Source organism: Cervus canadensis, chromosome 25 (assembly GCF_019320065.1).
Source record: "Cervus canadensis isolate Bull #8, Minnesota chromosome 25, ASM1932006v1, whole genome shotgun sequence".
Classification (NCBI taxonomy): Eukaryota; Metazoa; Chordata; class Mammalia; order Artiodactyla; family Cervidae; genus Cervus; species Cervus canadensis.
In genome coordinates this window covers 18,483,939-18,504,247 of record NC_057410.1, presented here as the reverse complement: position 1 = coordinate 18,504,247, position 20,309 = coordinate 18,483,939, and the positions used below count along the sequence as shown (strand labels likewise).

General features: G+C 41.9%; 1 protein-coding gene and 1 long non-coding RNA gene across 6 annotated transcripts in view; one reads left to right on the top strand and one right to left on the bottom strand.

Annotated features, from left to right (window-relative positions):
* Positions 1-1,478: 1,478 nt before the first annotated feature.
* The window catches only part of PRICKLE1 (prickle planar cell polarity protein 1), a 115,785-nt gene continuing 96,954 nt past the window's right edge, over positions 1,479-20,309 (top strand). The window contains exons 1-2 of one of the 5 annotated variants that reach the window (XM_043446349.1): positions 1,479-1,627; positions 7,074-7,196. The gene's annotated coding sequence lies outside the window, so the exon portion shown is untranslated. Of the gene's footprint in view, positions 1,628-2,268; positions 2,369-3,156; positions 3,291-7,073; positions 7,197-18,410; positions 18,433-20,309 lie in introns of those variants that run through there. The other 4 variants (XM_043446351.1, XM_043446354.1, XM_043446353.1 and 1 more) reach the window with 4 other exon arrangements.
* The window catches only part of LOC122427114, a 30,382-nt gene continuing 25,822 nt past the window's right edge, over positions 15,750-20,309 (bottom strand). The window contains exons 3-4 of the long non-coding RNA XR_006265358.1: positions 16,879-16,975; positions 15,750-15,857 (exon numbers count right to left, since the gene is read on the bottom strand). This is a non-coding gene — a long non-coding RNA (uncharacterized LOC122427114). The remainder of the gene's footprint in view (positions 15,858-16,878; positions 16,976-20,309) is intronic.

Sequence of the window (20,309 nt, the reverse complement as noted above, 5' to 3'; positions counted from 1 at the left end):
TAGGTGCTCAACAAATGAAACCTTTGTGAGGCCACCACAGAGCTGTAAGTCCTCTGATATCAGATTGATTTATCGATTTATTTCTCATCATACGAAAGTAGCATTGTCTCCAATTAATAGGGAGATTCAACTGCACCTTCCATAAATATCCTTCTCTTGAGCTTCTCCATACCCAACTCTGCTGGCCCCAAGTGCCTACTGGTCCATCAGAGAGGATTTTCTCATGAAGATGCAGCTGCAGGAGCTCAGTGATGCTTTTCTCCCCTCCATCCTCCACTGATTCTATCCCACTGTGTCATTCAGTTTGTTGGAAAACTAGCTTTCACTTCAAGGTCTCCATTGAAACCATAGACAGGCACCCACAGATGGAAAGTGGACTCTTTGCCCTTATAAGTACTGGTTTTCACAACCTCTATGGTGGAATAAATCATTTTGTCAGTCTTCTTGGCAGTTCTGGAGTTTAGGTAGAAGCTAAAAGTCTACAGCTTAATAGAGGCATTTGTAACCCTGTTAAGATAAACACACACAATTCCAAAAAAAATGCTGAGGAGCAAGACAGCCTAGGTTGTTTTCCCCCAGATTCCCATCAGTTACAAACACCGGGAAAAAGTGGAGTTACTTCAAAAGCAACAGTCTTGTTTCCCGAAAGATCTGTGCTCAGAGGTTCAGAAACTCAGGGGTGAATCTAGAGGTGAGAAAGTTTCACAGTGCAGGGAAATCTAAATCAGATTTTGAATTGCAGAGCACAGGGCTGTGGCCAAACGTTTCCTTAGATTTGTACTGTTACCCCTTCATTTTGTCTTAAATGTTATTGCTTTATATCCTTTTTTCATCAACTCCGAATTTGTTCAGTATTCCCTTATTTTACTCCCAGTTAAAAATAGAAGAGATTTGGTGCTCTGAAAATTTCTGAAATTGGCTGTTTTGATTTTTCTTGAAGAAATTTAAAAATGCATCAATTAACACCTCCCCGCCACCCCCCCACGCATGCACACACCCTCATCTTTCAGGAAGATGTTACAGTGTCCTAGAGAGTTGTAGAAGGGATTGAGAGGTCAAGGAAGCCCTAGATTTGCAGAGACACCTGTCAAGTTGGGCTCAACAGCTGCTGTCTGCAACCTTCTGCAACCCCGGGGGAAACAGTACCCCCATGGAATGAAACTCCACTGGTCTGGAACTGGAACGAGTGAGGAGGGTTAAGGTTCTAAGGCGACCCAGATGTCAGGGCAGAACTTTCAAACAGGCTGAGCTCCACTTCATCTGAGAAAATGCGCCTGAGAGCCCAGCCCTGGAAACTGGGCAGACTGAAAACATGGAGAGTAGCTTGGCCAATGGAAAATGATCATCGTGATGAAATTAGTATTTTCAATACGACTTTAAGTGCAACACGCTAACTTGGCTCAGGCCGGGACATTGCGATGAGCTGAGGTTTTCACATGCACTCCTCGGATTTTTTGAGTTTTTACTGAGATGACCAGGGTCGTCGGGGAGGAGAGGGAACGGACTTGAGGCTGAATCTGTGGCTTCTTGCTCTGAGGTGGAGACAGCCCAGCCTGTGGGATTACACGAGATAGGATCGAGTACAATCGAGTCCCCAGCGAGGCGAGGCGCGCCGGAAGGAATCGAAGTAAGAGTTTAATTAACTACACCGCCCCGACCACGCCAAAGGAAGAGAAACCCAAATAGGCAACCCCGAAACCGTTTGATCAGAGGAAATTGGGTTTGTCTTTTTTGCTCGTTCACCCTTCCTGTCTTTCCATCCATCAGAATGCTTGGTTTAAAAAAAAAAAGCGTGTAATTGGAGGCGGGGCAGAGAAGACCCGACTGCACTTGAGAACCCCGGCTGCGCCCAGGCGAACTTCATCCCGCAGATTGCCCGCGCTCAGCTCAGCCCTCCCGCGGCGCCGAGCCGGTCCAACCAGCCCGGTCTCCCCGCGCCCTCGGCCGCCGGAATCCGCCGCCTAACCCTCCAGCCTTTCGCAGCCGAGCCGGGGGCGCGTGGGCGCGCGCGGCCCGGATCCCGCGGCAGGTTCCGCGTTCCGCGTTTTCGCTCGCGCCGGGCGGCCGGCCGAGGGCGGGGTGCGCGGCGGCGCGGACGGGGCTGGGGAGCCGGGCGCACTCCGCCTGCAGCCCCGCGAGCGCCGCCTCCCGCGGCCGCCGCGCCAGACAGCGCGCTCCGGAGCGTGCCCGCCTCGCGCCGCCAGCGCTGACCTCCGCGAGGGGCGCCGCGGCCGGCACGGCCACGTCCCGGGTTCCGGATGATTCCGGTGCTGCCCGCCCTCGCCCGTCGCTGACACCGCGGACGGCGGGTCCGCAGACCCGCCGCAGAGCCGACGACCGTCCAGCCGAGTCCCGCTCCCTCTCTGGGGTGAGTGGGCTCTGCAGAGGGGCTGCGGGTGCGGCTGTGGGGGGCTAGCGCCGCGGGGTAAGGGCCGAAAAGATCCGCGTCACTGCGGGGCATCTGACACTCAGAGTGGTTCGGTGTCGCAGAAAATGCGGGAGATGGGCATAACCGGTTTGTTGGGCTGTGTAGACCGTGAAAGCAGATACTGGGGCTGCGGCACCAGAGGGCTTCAGATAGGCTGCCCGCACCGCTCCTGTTGGCTGCAGCACAACCAACTCTTCCTTTGATTCTTTCCTGCGTGGAAACCCGTTCAGGGGCCCCAGAGTTGGGGCGCTGCGGGGCGCAGGGAGGCCAGGGCGCATTGGTCTGTGTCCGCCGCTTAGGATCGCCTGTCACCTACCGGCGTCCGGAGGCAGGGTGCCGACTCTCCCCTAACTCTCCGGGGAAAGGCTCGATTGCTTAAATTTTCCTGGGGTGCGTCAGCCCCCTACCTCCCGCCCCAGCAGTGGTGTTTTCTGCATGCAACACGAATATGAGAAGGAATGGGCGCGTCGACTTCCCTTTGGGCAGAAAAAGTTAAAGAAACTGGGCATGTTAATAATTAGCAGGACCTGGACTCAGGATGCAGCAGAAAGCTGTTAAATTTTCATTGCCCTCTAAGAAAAACAAACGGCATCGCCGGTGACTGTTGGCAGTGCCGTGTTATTTTGGGGACTTTGGGGAAATTGTCCACAGATTGTCTTCAGGAGGCTGAAGAAGGAGGTGGGGGTGGGGGGAGGACGGCTGGCACCGCTCTGGCTCTGCGTTCCAGCTTGCCTAAGGAGGGTTCAGAATCACAAGCCAAACACGTTTGGTTGCTGATTTCTTGAAGAGTATGGGAGGCAGAGCGGCTGCGGCCCTGAGCAAGGTGAACACAGCATGGGAACTGCCTAAAGGAAAAGAACATGTAAGGATCTTGCCTCTCCCAAGGAATTCAGTTGCATTTGTGCTATAAAAAGCATGTATATTTATGTGGCTTTTAGGATGGGTTTTATGAAGAAGAGGTTATATGTAATGAAATTGTGTGTACCTGCGGTACAGTTTTGTCTACCTCCCAATTTTAACCAGTTCCTCAGAAGGGTGTTTGCTGCTGATGTTATGTAATCAGTGTGGTTCACTGTCAGGTATTTTTTAATGTGCTTGTGGAGTGAAAGGAACTTCCATCTGTTACTTCAGACAAACCCAAGGTGTAGACGGGTGAGGGTTGCTGAATATTTGCCCTGGTCTGGCTCCAGATGTGTGAGCTCAGCTGTTGCCTGTCACTTAGGTGACAACTGGCCTTTTCCCACTAAGCCTCTGCTGTCTCCATTATCCTCAGTGAAGTGTTCAGTCGCCTTCTATTATCAGAGTGGACTCTAGCTGCTTGGGAGGCGGTAGCCTTGTTTGACCATCCCCAACAATATGTCTGTTTTCAGACTTTAGGAAGGGGGGGTGGAAATCCCGTGACAGCAAGATAGATACATTCTGAATTGAGCACCAACTTAATCCAAAGATCCTGCTTTAATCAAGACAGCTCTGGAAGGATGACGCAATATTTGTCAAGCCTTTTTCTCTGGAACAATATTTACTCCCACCAGGGGATTTTAAACTTAAACAACAGTCATTTATCTTGCTGTCTGGTGGGGCCCGGTTCAGCTTGCCTCCATGTGGTCCCAGCCTAGGTGGCTAGGCCGGGCCTGGGACAGGAATCTGTCATTGTAGCCCAGCTGGAACCTGAAGAAAGCAAAATACAGCACCTGCTGGTACCAGGGAGTTCCTAAATGCCGTCAACTGGCGAGTCAGGAAATACAGAGGAGATGTTTTAAAGCCCTTCCAGAAATATTTATACAAAGGATTTAAAGGTTAACAATGCATGTGCTCTACATATTAAAACTAAAAGGTGCTAGAAATAAATGGACATTACCCACAGTTGGAAGTTAGCACACTGCTGATGAACTTGAAAATCTGTTTTAATAAACCATGGCTAATGATAGTGACTTTTCATGACTAAGCCTAGGAAGGAAGGAAAGGGAGGGACTTCTGGAGGGCTAAAGGACTGGATGGAACATAGGGGGAGCCATATTGATATAAGCAAATGGGTTTTGTAAGTTAATTTTTCCATTCTTAATCTGCTACTAATTTGTGATTTATCACTGAGTGACCCTGGTGGCTCACAGGTCTTTAAGGAAAAGTGATATATTTTACTCACATGACAGATTCAATCAGTTCTGCCAGTAATACCACTGAACCTTTAAAAGTTTATCATGTTTTTAAAATCAGGGTCCATGGAACCACCGTTTGTCTCTCTAATTAAGGAGGTTGAAATGAGTCAGCTTGGGTCACCAAGTAAAAGCTAATATCAGCTGAATGAAGAAAAGACCCTTATAAGAGTTAATAGCTAAACTATAAAGTTTAGAGTCAGATGTAGGTAAAAGTCTGGTTACTCCTGATAACCTCTCCTATGATAACTGAAAAGACACAAAAGAAAAGAGGTAACAATGTAAAATTTCTTAAGTTAGAATTTTTAAAAGCTGAAATCTAAGTTTTTAAAAGTGGCATTGTGAGATAATTTCTCTAAAAGCTGTTATAATTACTTGAAAATCAAACAAAAGGGAGTTGAGTATTATGACTGACTCTTCAAAATACTCATGAAACGGATCAGGAATTTTTTTAATGATTCTCCAGGAATTAAATGTACCTGTTTTAATGGTATATATGTAGTAGTTGAGAATGCCCATGTTACAGGAAACAATTTTCAGAAAAGACTATTCTAGTTACTACAGTTAATTTTCTGGTTAAAGTAGTTTATAAAGGGTAAATTTTTCCTTTTAAAGAAGGAAAGTAATTTTAAAAGTCAAGGTGATCCTCATCTGTGCATAAAACTGTTAAAGATGCCAATGGACTAGGGTAGACGCCTTCCACTTGGGAGAAAAATAGCTCTTTTTTCCCCCCGGGTTACATAAAATAGTACTAATTGTTTAACTCCTTCAAGTGAGAATATTCAGTTTGCTTAAATGCAGGTCTAATTATGTCACAATAAAGAGAGTTAGGAAAGGGAGTGAGTTGTGTTTCTAGGTTGGTTGGTTGGTATTTTGAGGGTCCACTCCTGCTTTGCTGTCTGGTCTCAGAACAAAGCAGTAGTGTGTTGTGCCCTGGTATCTTTAGAAGGTCTCTGTGAGCACATGAGCTGGGAGAGGAAATGACAATAGTCCGGGTGCCAAGTCCTGCCTCGATGTTGTTCCTCGAAACCTCAAGTGGCACGTGGAGCCAGAGCCAAGTGCCAGGACCCAGGCGGCCCCACTTCTGGACTCTTCCATCTCTGGACACAAGCAAGCATAGCCCCCAGCACTGCCAGGAACCAGTACCCAACCTTCTTGTCTACTGCCGTGCACAACTGAAGTCGCAGAGGTTAACCATGTGTGTGTTGGTGGAGAAACATCTATGAACAGTGGAAAAGGCCTGGCCCAAAATTGCACTGGGATCTACCTCACTCCCCACTTCCCTCACTCCCCTCTCTCCTGAAGGCAGGATGGTGGGAAGAGACAGGCTTCACAAGTTGGAGCCCGCTGATGTCATGACACTCCTGGCCCGGAGACATGACAGAATAATCGGACCCTTTCCCACGTGCCAGAATGACATGATTTTTCCAAGAACCGTTCCTGAGCCAGTGGTCCACTGGCTCTGACTATTTCCAGTCCCCTGGGGGTTCAAACCTCTCAAAGAGAATGTAAAATCCTCCCTGTGTCTCTGTTTTGTATGCTTGTTTAGACTAAGCTCTAAAATGCATGTTGGTCAGTTTTGAAGAGACCTCTGTAGAACAAGAGCGATTGCCCAGCCTGAACTGATTAGACCTTTCCAGATTCATTTCCCTATGAAGAGAGATTTTAAATGTAAAATAAAAATAAAAGTGTCAGCAGAGTAGAAGCCAGTGTAAACATTCTAAAACTTAGAGCCACAAACTAGCAAGCAGCTGTCATTTACCTGGACTTAACGTTTTTTCCCTCCTGTCGTAACTTGGTCCTAAGCGATCCTAAAAAACAACTGACCGATTTGACTGCAGTTGCATTTTTCTCACTGGTAAGTTTGAAGGAAACTCTTGGGAGAGAAGCCTTTTATTTCTAGTGGATTACACTTCAGGGGGAAAAAAAAAAAGTGAAGGCTGTGTTATTTCAGTTGTTCAAGTACTGAAGTCATGTACTCCTTTCTAAGAGTTTTGTCCTGACCGCTGATTTATAGCACCTACCAGTTTTTGCTTTGTGTACACTTCGCTGTGTTTCCTTCTTGTCTCATTGGGGATCTGGAAAGAAAGAGACGTCGATAATACAGTGAAAATATTGTAGTCAGACGCTGCCAGTAAGGAGACCCCTGGGTGCAGCATGTTCTCCCTGAGCTGCCCTGCTTTTATCTGCAACGCAGATCCCACGGCTTGCAATTATGGTCTTTGACTTTGGTAACAATTCTGTTTGAAATGTTTCCAATTACACACAATATTGGCGGCATGTAGCAGCTGCATGCCAAAAAGCATTTCCAAGTATGTTCCAAGAATCAGCCTGTGATTGCTTTTAATTTAAATAAAGGCTATTTGGTTTCCTGTGAAGTTTTTTTATAACCACCTTCTCCCCACCAACCCCATTTTTGTCACCTTTAAAAAAAAGTCTGATATAAAATAGCCACCACTTAATGTGATACAGTATTGGCCCTGGTTTTCTAGGATGGCTCTTGGTTTTGCGCAAGCATGAGGACTGTCCAATAAAGGAAAACTTAAAGAACCATTGTACAACTGTTTGGATTTCCCCAAAGAAGAAAAGAAGGAAAGATTATCTGACCTTGTATTGTAAGTAGCCAATGTTTCAATTTTTTTGCCTCCTTCTTTATGGATATATCGTTGTAATTGTCTATTTAGGTCACTGAAGATTCTTTGGTACAGTGTCTTTCCTTCAGATTCTTCTAGTTTTCTTTTTGTGAACCCGTGAACATGTGTTAAAGACACATTAAAAGGGTAGAGGAAGGTCAATAAGAACATTCTTAAAACAGTGGGCTGGTGGGGGAAGGGGGCACAGGAAGAGAACCAGGGAAATAATTTCACCATTCTACAGCATCCAAACCTGCCACATTGCCCCCTGTATGGGCTTGAAATCTCTGAATACTGAAACCTTTTAAAACAGCAATGGCTTAAATCTTTTAATAGCTACCAGATATACTTGCCTTATTAAATCTGAAAATAAGAAAATATACACTCTCAGGACTTGGAGTGAAGGGATTAGTTACAGGACTGGGAGGTTCTGTTTCTAGGATGGTTTGTTGGCCCATTTGAAACATAACACCTAGAGCCAGAGGGTATCCAATAGCTGAGGTGCTAAGATGGTCCCAATTAGGGTGTTTTCACATAGGCTCTTTCAGTCCTGGCAAAAGCATCCTATAGAATATAGTGCTTCTTTGGGCTGAACAGTAGTTGACTTGCATAAGTGCCAACATCTCTTCTGGCATTTTTGGAAATCTTCCATCACGTAATAAATAGTGCTGTATAATCCAAATTTGTAAATGCCATGTTTCATGTAGCCCTTGTGGAGACAGCTGAAATTAACCCAGGTTGCTAGGGATTGTTAGATCCTGGAGGTTAGGTTACTGCCTGCATCCAGAGTGCTACCACGAATGAATGATGGTAGAGGCCTTTGATCAAAGCTAGAAGAAGGTGCGAGGTTAGCTTTAGTGTAAGGAGCGCCCACCAACCAACACTTAGACTTGTCCTTTCTCCTTGAAAACTCTTTCAATTAAGCAAACTGTCTCAGAGGAAATTTATTCAACTCAAGGTAAAATGAGGTTTATGTTGCTTTACCAGCTGAGCAGCCCAGCCTGCCAAATACTCAGCCCACCCAGGCCCATGTGGTTTTGTAGGGACAGAACCTAATATAGTTACTATGGTTGGACTGGAAAGTCTGTTAAAACCTATTTATATATTGGCCAGTTCCTCTGCCCTCATTGCACTGCTGTATTCTGGATACACACACATATACAACCAACCCTCTTTCAATCTAATAATAGTAAACTGATTTAGATCATGGTATAGTTTCACCAAAGGCATTTGTACTTTCCCTTTTTCTGTCTTTTATCTCAATGATAAGTAAATAATATGGTATTCTTCTAAAGAAACTCATAACTTGTTAACTGTAATTGATGTTTCCAACTCTGTTATTTACATGCTTGAATAATCTAAATTCCATCATTAGGAACTGGAAAAGACTTAGTGTGGCATTTTGTTTTGCTTCAAAATATCTGCCAAACAATTTAAGGAACTGTTAAATTTTATGTCAGAAGACTCCTTAGTGCTCTGGTATTGGAATACTTGTTATAATGTATGTCAAAAGGAGACTGCATTTTAAATTCTTCTGTGACTATGTAATTAATAAGTATATTCAGTGCTTGAAGTGTGTGCCTGTTACATAATTTTTAGAAAGAGATAAAGTTAGGTCTGAAGTGCATTAGAATATCACAGATGTTTCTTGTAAGAAAATGCATCTGCTTCGTCGGAATTTTGAACTCCTTTCTGATGCTGAGCTTTGTTCCCCGCAAGGGTCGTATGAATAATTTCATTGAGTTGCTTCAGTTCTTATTTACACAAGCCTTGAGAAGAGAGCTGAAGTGATAAATAACTTGCCCCCTCACCCAGTTCTGAAATGCCTTAGCCTTTTATGTTTTTGTGAGTATGAAGGGAGGGAATAAAATATACAGAGAAGATGTTTGTGTTTAACTAACTTAATCATATAAGTTCCCTTTGTGGGTCTTCTATAAGCTTAAACAGCTTGTCAGGCTAATAGCCAAAAACATGTCCTCAAGTACTGCCAAACGTGTTAAAAGCAGACCAGGCTTTCTTTATATTGAAGTCCTGGAAACATATTTTTTTTAACCTTCTAAATTTTAGAAATAAACCAGAAAAGAAATCACTCTCTTCTTCTCCTTACCCACAAAAACCAAAAGTATTATTCATTGCAGTGCTGAAATGGAAACTGATGGGAATAATGATATTTGTGTGGGAGTATTTTAAACTGGCTTGACTTGGCTGTTTAAGCAGGGAGCAACCAGGTTACCATGGTACTTGATGGGTCTTTATTTTTTATATTTTTATGTTGCCTGTACACAGTGACTTTTTTACTTTGGTTCAGGAACTTTTGGTCAAGTACGTGTTCAGTTCAGTCACTCAGTTGTGTCTGACTCTTTGCGACCCCATGGACTACAGCACGCCAGGCTTCCCTGTCCATCACCAACTCCCAACATGACTTGCTCAAAGTCACATCAATCAAGTCAGTGATGCCATCCAACCATCTCATCCTCTGTCGTCCTCTTCTCCTTCCTTTCAGTCTTTCCCAGCATCAGGGTCTTTTCCAGCGAGTCAGTTCTTCGCATCAGGTGGCCAAAGTATTGGAGTTTCAGCTTCAGCATCAGTCCTTCCAATGAATATTTAGGACTGATTTCCTTTAGGATTGACTGGTTTGATCTCCTTGAAGTCCAAAGGACTGTCAAGAGTCTTCTCCAACACCACAGTTCAAATGTACAGTACTTGTACGTTTATCCTGATTTCTTCTTGAGCGGAAATTCAAGAATAGACAGTGGTGATGTGGTATAATAGTGCAGAAGTTTTTTTATTTTCATTTTCTGAAAATCAGAAAATTTGGACTGTAGTACAATAGCTGTGTGATTTCTCGTCAGCCCACTCAGCCTCTCTGGGCCTCAGTTTCCTCATATGCGAAGTAAGGGACTTAGTCCAGGTCAGTACATGTTAACCAGAGATGTGAATCATAAACACCTATGGAGCAAATGCAGAGAGGTTTTCTAAGGGAGTGGGTTTGGGATGGGGTTTTGCACATTTAACTTGAAAAAGCTCCTCAAGTAATTTGATGCCCAGCTGTGGTTAAGAGCCACTAAATTAGATGATCTCTAAGATTTCCTTCCAGTTCTAAAATTTTATGTTTCTAATCCTACTGGACTGAACATTTTTCCTTCCTTCCTTTCTCTTTTGTTCATTCATTCTTAACAGCTATGTTCATTCCTAATGTCACTGTCAAAATGTAGACATTTTAACCCAGTTCCAGGAAGATCTATGTTCTGCTCCTGTGAGTAGATGGTAATTGATGTAAGAGGGGAACCATATTAGTTCCCCATTGCACACCCAACGCCTGACACAGTGCCTGGCACATAGCAGACACTCAACAGCTACAGAGAGCCCAAAAAGTCAGGAAACTTAGAAAATGTGTTAGTGATTTTAAAATAATATGGCCATTATTCCGTAGTGTACACAGTAGTATAAATATAATGTACACATTAAACTTATATAATGTTAAAAGCCAGTGTTACCTCAGTAAAAGATAAATTAAAATGAAATAAGATGCCCAATATTATGCCCAAATAATATGGGCACATAATATGCCCAGTCAAATAATATGCCCAATCTGTTTTTGTCAACCTACAAATACCTTTCAGGTAAAGTGTCTCCAAATTTAAAGCAATGGATATAATTGTTCCTCTGGAAAATAGCATAATAAATACATTATTTCCCTTATGTTTCCAGACTTTGGGGATACTCTGTAGTGTACTGATTATATATTTCCCAGATTAGCAGTTGGTCTCATTACTTTAAATGTGGAGGTGCTTCACCTGAAAAGGTATCTGGAAGCTGACAAAAAAAGATACCAAGCATATTACTTTAAAGTGTAATTAATGCATTATGTAAAACAGTTTATCCTGTGAACACCACAGTTTGCCTTATGTTTCCTGATCTCTTGGACGACTCCTTGAATGAATGATTTTCCAACTTTCTGCCATCACCTGTGTGTGTCAGTTTAAGTGTAACCCAATCAAATCACTATAACGTTTTCACAGTTTATATGACAAATTTACAACCTTATTATAATTTGAAGTCTTATTTTAAAATATTTCAGATTACAAAGGTCAAAATTTTTTAATAGATTGCTAATTACTGTTATTTTATAGCCAGCAATTATGTTGTATCCTTTTACAGACATGATTCCACATCATGTATTTCTTAATCTATAAACTGCTTTAAAACTGTCCATATCCACAGCATGTGTATACATGTATATGTATATGTACACACATGTATATATTGTTTTAGACCAGATAAATCAGAAATCTCAATAAAATGTGAGACTCACACTCAGTTTTTCTCATAATGACTCTGATGCATCTGAAAGTTTTGCTATCAAGCAGGGGAAAATTCTTGGTTGCATAGTTTTGTGGAAATGGATTAAAAGAGTTTGTTGCCCATTTTGTTTCTTGGCTCTTTTCTTCAGTCTGTTTTTAAAAAAGGGTTATTTCCTATCATTATCCATTATTACCATTACTGTAGAACATAGATAAGAAGAACTTAAACCAATCAGTTGGGGCTTCACACGTGTCACTAGTAGTAAAGACCCTGCCTGGCACTGCAGGAGATGTAAAAAGACACAGGTTCAATCCCTGGGTCTGGAAGATTCCCTGGAGTGGGCATGGCAACTCACTCTAGTATTCTTGCCAGGAGAATCCAATGGACAGAGGAGCTTGGTGGGCTACAGTCCATCCATTATAGGGTCACAAAGCGTCAAACAGGACTGAAGTGACTTAGCGCACACGCAGACAAGTCTATCGGTATAATTGCTGATGACATTTACTTAGTAGGAACAAAAGGAGACATTGGAACCTTACCTAGCTTATTGATTTTGTTGTTGCTGCTGTATGTCGCCATTCTTGAGGGGAGGGAGGGTACTGTTTTGTTTTTAATTAAAAGAACTTTAAAAATTGACCTTTCTAAAACCTGGATAACTGTCCAGTTTTCTTTGAATTTTCTCACTGTGAAAGCATGGCCAATAAAAAAATCAGCTAGCGTCAGCTCTTTTTCCCTACTGTACGCCCACTGACAAATCAACTCATCAGGGCCTTAGAGTAGACATTGACACCTGAGTTATCTGCTTGGGTTGTTTGTACAACTTAACTGGAAAATTCTCTTAGTATGTGAAGAGATACTACTGTAAGGCATTTGAGTTAGCTAAAAGATTAAGTAGTCACTAAACAGGGTTTCAGGATCATTGGAGATAAATTGAGGGCTGGTTCAAAGTATTGTATAAGCCTTATTATTTGTAGGTTTCACTTTCCTGAAGTTTCACAGCTTATCTCCTTGTTTGTTCTGGACTTCAAGCTAGTATAAAAGTACATGTGTTGGGTTTTTCCAGGTGGCATCATGGGTCATCCCATCATTTCAGGTCTCAACTTAAAAAGTCATCTGATACTGGGGAGGCCTTTCCTGACCACCCTACATGAAATAGCAGAGACACCCCCCAGCCACTCTGGAAACCCCTTAACCTGCTTTACTTTTCCCCATAGCCCTTGTCACTACTGGATAGATACTTCCTTATTATAGTTGTTTGTTCCAAAAAGAAATCTCTGTGCTGTCTGGTCTGTGACTTGACCCCCAGTCTTAAGAGTACTACCTGGCACATAGTCGGTACTTAATAAAATACCTGCAGAATGAATGACTGCAAATATTTAGGGAGCTTCGGATTTGGGGAATATCCGAATTGGGGGATATCCCCAAATATTTGGGGAGCATCCCCTCCCCAGTCTAATAATACGTATACTAATATATATAAACAAGTTAGAGAGTTTATTCTTATATTCTCCTTCTTGTAATAGGACCATAAAGTTAGCAAATGGCCACCCTTGTTTTAAAGGGTAGGCATTTGGGGACCATTTTAATGTGAAAGATAAAGGAAAAACAGAAACCAAGATAAAGGAAAAACAGAAAATAAGTTGAAAATTTCCAGAACTGAGTCTTTTGGTGGGGTGTGTGTGTGTGGTTATTTTATTTATTTTTTTGGCAGGGGGCAGTTGGCAACTACAGTGGAGTTTCCGAGCTGTTTCCTCCCTTACCTGAATAAAGCCAGAGAAATGTGATTGAGTATGAGGAAAGAGACTGATCAAATACCCATCCTCCTCCCTTCTCTCCATCACAAAGTGGTCAATGATATGTAAGCACGTAGCAAACCGATGCCATATTAATAGAAATGAGGAAATATCGGTAACGGGGAAGCTGTATGACATCCCCCTTCACACTGCTTCTCTGTAACCTTAAAACAAAAGGAGAGGCAGTGTCTGCAGACAGACTTGTGTTATTGCCTCATATGTTAAAATAAGGGTGATGGACCATCTTTCACTCAAGAAATCCTAACTTAAATTCCAGAGGTGAAAAGCTAATCCTCTAAGTGATTTCAGCCAGCTTAGTAGGAAACCTAGCTGCTCAAAATTATTATTTTAATGTCTCAGGTTCCAGGGCTAAATTGGCAATGAGTCAGCTTTCCTATTAAGGCACTGCGCCAACTTATTTGTCCAGAAATTATCCTGTTTTAACTTGGGGGTTCTTTACTGCTAATAAGGCTAATACTTCTGAAGTACACAAAGCACTTTCAGATTCATCTCATTTACCTTCACTGCATCTTTGCATAGAGGTCTAACCAAGGTTATCCCCAATTTATTGATGAAGAAGCTGCCTTTTAGTTCAAGATGCACCTTCCTAAGGAGTTTGGTTTGGATTTTGAGAAAGAAACAAAAGAAAGAGGGAAAAATGAGCAAGCAGTTATAATCTGTCTAAAATTGTTTGACAATGTTTTATTGTTTTATAAATATTTCTGTGTGTATATTGTTCTACATTAAATGCTTTGAGATAACTATAGCCTCTAGTACTGCCAACTTGCATGTAATCTTGGACAGGTCACTTAATTTTCTGGACTCCTTACCCACTCTATGCCTCAGTTTCCTGAATGATAAAGTGAGAGGCCTGATGACCTTTTAGGCTCAAATTTTTCTAGGTTCTGAAACACTGGGTTTGGAGGCAGTAACTTTAGGGGAGTAGTTAATAGATAGGAGCTAAAGGACTTCCCTGGTGATCCAGTGGCACTTTGCAGTGCTGGGGACATGGGTTTGGTCCCTGGTCGGGGAACTAACATCCCATGTGCCTCTGAGCAAGTAAGCGCGTGCACCGCAGCTAGAGAGTCCAAGTCCTGAAACTACTCACACCCAGGTGCCACAACTAGAGGGAGTCTGTGTGTGTGACGCAGTGAAGAGCCCACATGCAGAAACTAAGACCCGTTGCAGCCAAATAAATAAATATTTAAATAAATAAATAGGAGCTGATGTTATTATTATTAATTGTCATCATTACCTATATCCCTGGTTAGAATTATTTAGCAGTCTACTCAAAATTATTCATGTTAACCAGGTGCATCTTTTAAAGATGGTCTTTTTATTCATATTACAGTGCAGCCATTTCAGAATTCAACAGTAGCTGTATTTTAAAGACCTAAGAGAATGTCCGGTTTGGTTTCCCCTTACCAAAAGTCTGGTTTAATAGGTTACATTGTAATTTAATATGAGGAGCTTGAAATGCCTTAATATTCAGAGCAAATTATTAATCTGATGTAGTTACGGCAATGGCATACTTATATTCATACTGAAAGTTACAAATGTGAGCGCTGTGTTTATAAATGGGAAATGTGGAAAATGTATAAAGGAGAACTCACAGTAGTATGTTCACTTACTTATGTAATCACATAGTGATTATAATTTTGTTAAAATGTTCATTGACCAAATTGGAATTAATTGGGGGAAGTTTGAAGAGGGTTTGCTGGAAAATAAGAATAGCCCAGGATCCATTCTAGTTGCATTCCTAGTATTTTTTAAACCATAATAAAATTCTTATCTCCCGACTCTGCCAGTAAAAGCTGGTGTAAATATACAGTCAGTGGTGAAAGTCTTTCTGTATTAATCTTAATATATGTTGGCCTGTGTCACCATACGTACTGCCCTGGCTAGTCCATTTTTCTAGCACTGTAATTAATTAAATCACTGATTTTTAAGCAAATTCTCAGGCTCTTGGATCTTATTCATATTCTAATTAGGCTGAAGTTACAGACGGCCCACTGGGAGGCAGGGTACCACTTATATTCTATCTCTGAAGATGGAGTTTGTGAGTTGTTGGGATGAACACAGCAATGAGCCATGGCCCAGATCCCAGCAGATTCACAAGTGACTGTTAGGTGCTGTTCCAATAAGAAGGCCTATAGAAATGTGACATTAATAATCACCAGTTTGAATCTGGGTCACTTCAGCCATGACTCAAAGATCAAACGCTATCAGCTGGTAATGAGTGTGTGAAAGTGCTGCAGGAAAGCGTTCCATCTCTTAATGACACCTTTGTGGGCCTTCTCAGCAGACGGCTAAAGGGAGGGATAGAAATAAAGTCGCATCTGCTCCTTGGTCTGGAGGCCAGCCCTCCAGGTTACGCTTGGCACACTTTTGCAGAGATGTTTTCTGAACAGTTCACAGTAGTCTGTTATCCCAGCTTCTTAAATGGATATGTAGAACCTTTCATCTTCTGCCTCTTTTCCTGACCATTTATTCACTTCAAAGTAATGGAGCTGTTTTGAATATTCTCCACTGTGTTTTCTCTCCTCTGAAAAGTAAGAAGCAATTTCACTTACGAATTCATGTTCACCGTTTAATGTGAAGCTTTCCATTTTTATTTCAGTTTAGGGGCATCATTTTCACTCAGCATACCATCATTGAGCCCTGTGGTTTGCTAGGTACTGTGTTAGGCTCTTGGACTACAGACATCAATTGAGGATAGTTCCTTTCTCTAAAAAGCTCACCATTTTATAGGGAAGGAAGGCATTTAAGCACTTGTGAAATACTGTGGTGGAGGCATGAATACAGAAATGTACCAGATATAGTAGTGGCACAAAGCCAGAAGTAGGAGTCGTTTGTTCTGTGTGACTTGATAAGGAAGGCTCCAGGGAGGAAGAGATAGTTGAGCTGGGTCTTGATGACCGAATAGGAGTTGGCCAAGCCATTAGAAATGAACAATGGCTCATTTTAGGCAGAAAGCAAAATTTGTGCAAAAGCAGGAAACAAGACAGGCATGATGCTGAGAGAATTACACATCTCTGTGTGTGGCTCTAAGATTAATTATGCTCTATATGTGGCTCTAAGATTAATTGTGCTGGTAGACGTGGCCTTATTGCTCCCTTTTTAACACCTCAGTTTCAATCAGAAAATAAGAGATGAATTTTGACAACTTGCATTGTAACCCTGTCTTTCTTCTCTGTAATTGACTTTAAACTTCTGAATAAGAGCTCTCTCTTCTCCTCCTTAAATGTTGCATTAGCCTGGCCAACCCACCAGGTATTTATTTACACTTGTGTCTTTTCCTTGTTATATTGGTACAATCTAAATTTATTTACTCTTCAGTTTCACTGCCAGATTTCAATTTCAGCCTCAAGTGTTTAGACAACATTTATAATAAGTGTTACACTTCTATGACATTTGCTTTAGTACTGTAAGAGTTTTCCATGAAAGCTAATGGTCGGGAAAAAAAGAAGCCTGAATATCACCAAGTGGCCTCCAGATGTGTTTTATTGTGTTGGTATCTCTGTTTTGTTTTCATGAAAACTTTTTTTAAGTTTAAAAAACCTTACCAAGCAGAAATAGCAGACAATAGACGTGTAGGAGATGAACTGTTTTCATTTCCTGATTGTTATTTCTTCATCTCCTGTTTCAAAAGCTATGATTCAGCTGAAAAAAAATCCATAACAATATAATTTAGAGTACTGTACTGTTTAAAAGCAAGTCATGTTATGTTTGTTTTTCAAAGATAAGTTCACTTCTTAGGTTGGAAAGCCCTCTGTGTTTCAATATGTGGTTCTTAAGTGTGGTGAGATTAAGATGTGATTTAATATCCTTCAGAATTTCTGCCTTCTGATTGTTCACTGAGCAATCAGCATGTTTTCAGGCAGTCTGGCATGTGATAAATATTTTGTAGCATATGGGGCTGAACGTGCCAATTGCAAAAGGTTTTATAAGCTTTAATTAATTTTCACAACAACCAGATGCACTCTGCTTTATTGATGAGAAGCCCACAGACAGTGGAGTTCAGAGCGTTGCCCAGATTCGTTGAGCAAAGTGGTTGACAAACTTTTTGGATAGCTGAACACTCTTCTCAAACACAAGGTTATCCAGAACTCCAGCCTATTAAGTAGGAACTGCTCTTTTTGAGAGGAAGAAAGGGAGTTTGTGATAGGGCTTCCAGATTTATCAAAAAAGCCACACAAGATGCTTGGTGAATTTAAATTTCAGATAAACAATTAAGAATTTTTTTTATGTTGCCTGAACAGACTTGTGGTTCTGCCAAGAAGGAGGGGGTGGGGGAAGGAAGGATGAGAATTTGGGATTAGCAGAGGTAAACTGTTATATATGGGATGGATGACCAACAAGGTCCTATGAACTATATTCGATATCCTGTGATAAACCGTAATGGAAAAGAATATTTTTTAAAAAGAATGTAAAAAAATAATTTTTAGTGTAAGTGCATCTCAACACATGTCCCTAAAGAAAAGAAATAATTGGTAGTTTGTCTGAAATTCAGTTTTAACCATGGATCCTACATTTTACCTGACAACTCGAAGTTCCTATTTCTAGTCCACCCTTTCAATGCCCCTGTGTCCTCAGCCAGGTGAGAGTCCTGGTTCCTTGCACACAGTTTAGGAAGAAATAGAAGAGACAGAAGAAATTTGTACAAATGCTCAGAGAGAATTAATAATACATTTTTCTTCTCAGTACAATTTAGTAAGTATTATCACTTCCTTGGCTTTGTTAGAGAATTTACATGACTGTGTAGCCACTACTACCCATAGTGAGTGAAAGTTGCTCAGTTGTGTCCAACTCTTTGCAACCCCATGGACTGTAGTCCACCAGGCTCCTCAGTCCATGGGATTTTCCAGGCCAGAATACTGGAGTGGGTAGCCATTCCCTTTTCTAGGGGATCTTCCCAACCCAGGGATCAAATCCAGGTCTCCTGCTTTGCAGGTGCATTCTTTTCCATCTGAGCCACCAGCTGTAAATAATTATTGCCTTTGTTTTGCCTTTCTTGTTTTTTAGGGTAAAATACTTCAGTCTCCCAGTCTTTGGAAACAATGTTTGTCAAGTCAGCTATGTGTAGAAGTCAGCAGTTTTAAGAAGCAGCAGAACTGATGGTAAATCAGAATTGCAGGTTGACCAAATAGTCCACACATAAGGAGAAGAATGGGTGGGAGCTTGTGAGCCTAATTCTAAGGCAGCCTCCCAAGGGAGCAGTACCTGGCATGGGCCCATCCTTGGCTTTGGTCTAGTTGACATGTACATGTCTTAGTGGTCCTGGCTGGAGGATATTACCTGGTAACACAATTCAGTTATTTTGCGCCAATATTTCAAAGCAGCCCTCAGATTATAACTCTCATTTTTCAAGCTGACTCCTTTGTGGAATATTCTTATGTGTTCAGCCATTGTATTTCTCAGTGTAACTGAGTAGAGTCTCATTAGTGATCAGAAGCCACTGAATTTCTTTAGGATGAAACAGTCCTTTAATGCTTGAGGGACTCCCTGGACTAACTGATGAGAAATCTTTAAAAAATATACAAGAATCTAAGGACCTTTCCCCAGACCTGTGCTTTGGATTTGATGCCCTGCACGGGTGGCCTTCTAACTCTAGTGACATTTTTGTATCAGTAAAATATTAGTAATAGTTTATTCCTTGGTGGGTAGATTAGAAATGGATTTGATTTCGTGTCCCCTTTTCATTTTTTCCATAATTTGTGCTGTCGTTGTGTTACTTTTTAAATAAGGAAAATAAGTATCATTGATATATTTTGAATATTTCGTGGAAGGGGAAGCCCATAACTGTTTCCATGTTTAAGTGTTCTAAAGTATAGATGAAGATCATCTGGTATATAGTTTTTATTTGCAAATACTTATGTATCTTTGAGGGGCTTCCCAAGTGACGCTAGTGGTAAAGAACCTGCCTGTCAATGTAGGAGACAGAAGAGACGCAGGTTTGATCCCTCAGTCGGGAAGATCCCCTGGAGGAGGGCATGGCAACCCACTCCAGTATTCTTGCCTGGAGGATCCCATGGACAGAGGAGCCTGGTGGGCTACAGGTTGTGAAGAGTCAGACACAACTGAAGCAACTTAGCATGCATGTATCTTTGAAGGTGCACTGGGATGACCCAGAGGGATGGGATGGGGAGGGATGTGGGAGGGGGTTCAGGATGGGGAACACATGTAAATCCATGGCTGATTCATGTCAATGTATGGCAAAAACCACTGCAATATAGTAAAGTAATTAGCCTCCAACTAATAAAAATAAATGAAAAAAAATTCAAAAAATAAATAAATAAAATATGAAATCTACCCAAATTGTTCACACTTAAAATTTATCTCTCATTCATCCATCTGTTCTATTCACTCAACATATACTTACTTAAGAAACAGAGACATATTCCTATACAATACAAGAAAGGGGGTGATTAGTGGAAGCAAAAGGAAAGAAAGATCCAAAGATGTGACCTATCCAGTCCATCCTTCAGGGCTCTGCGATGTGGAGGGCTGGGCTGGTGAATGCACTCATGCAGGAGGAAAGATGCTTGCCCTCAGTTAGCAAATAAGCCCTCTGATGCAGAGTGAGCGAAAATAACTTTCACATCAATCCCTAAAGACCCAGGTCACCCAAATACTGCTGGGGGTTCACTGTCTTGGACCGTGAAAACAAACACAAGCTCCCATCCCAGGAGCTGGGTCTGAAAAGCCACCAGAACCCCTGCTTGTTTCCAAACACAAGGCCTGAGACTCCGGCATGCCTCTGCTTCTCACCACTGGCTCTAACTGCAGACTCGGTTTGTACTGGATCATTTCACACCCCACCCCACCAAGCTGCTTCCAGGGATTTTGTTTTTGATCAACTATATAAGTTATAGGGACATTTTCTTTTTCCTATCCGCTTCTTTTTGAATTCTCTTGGAAAAGGAAATAGCCTCTTCATAAAATTCCCTTTTACTGGTCTTTTTTGTTGACTTTGAAACTCATACCAAGTTTATAA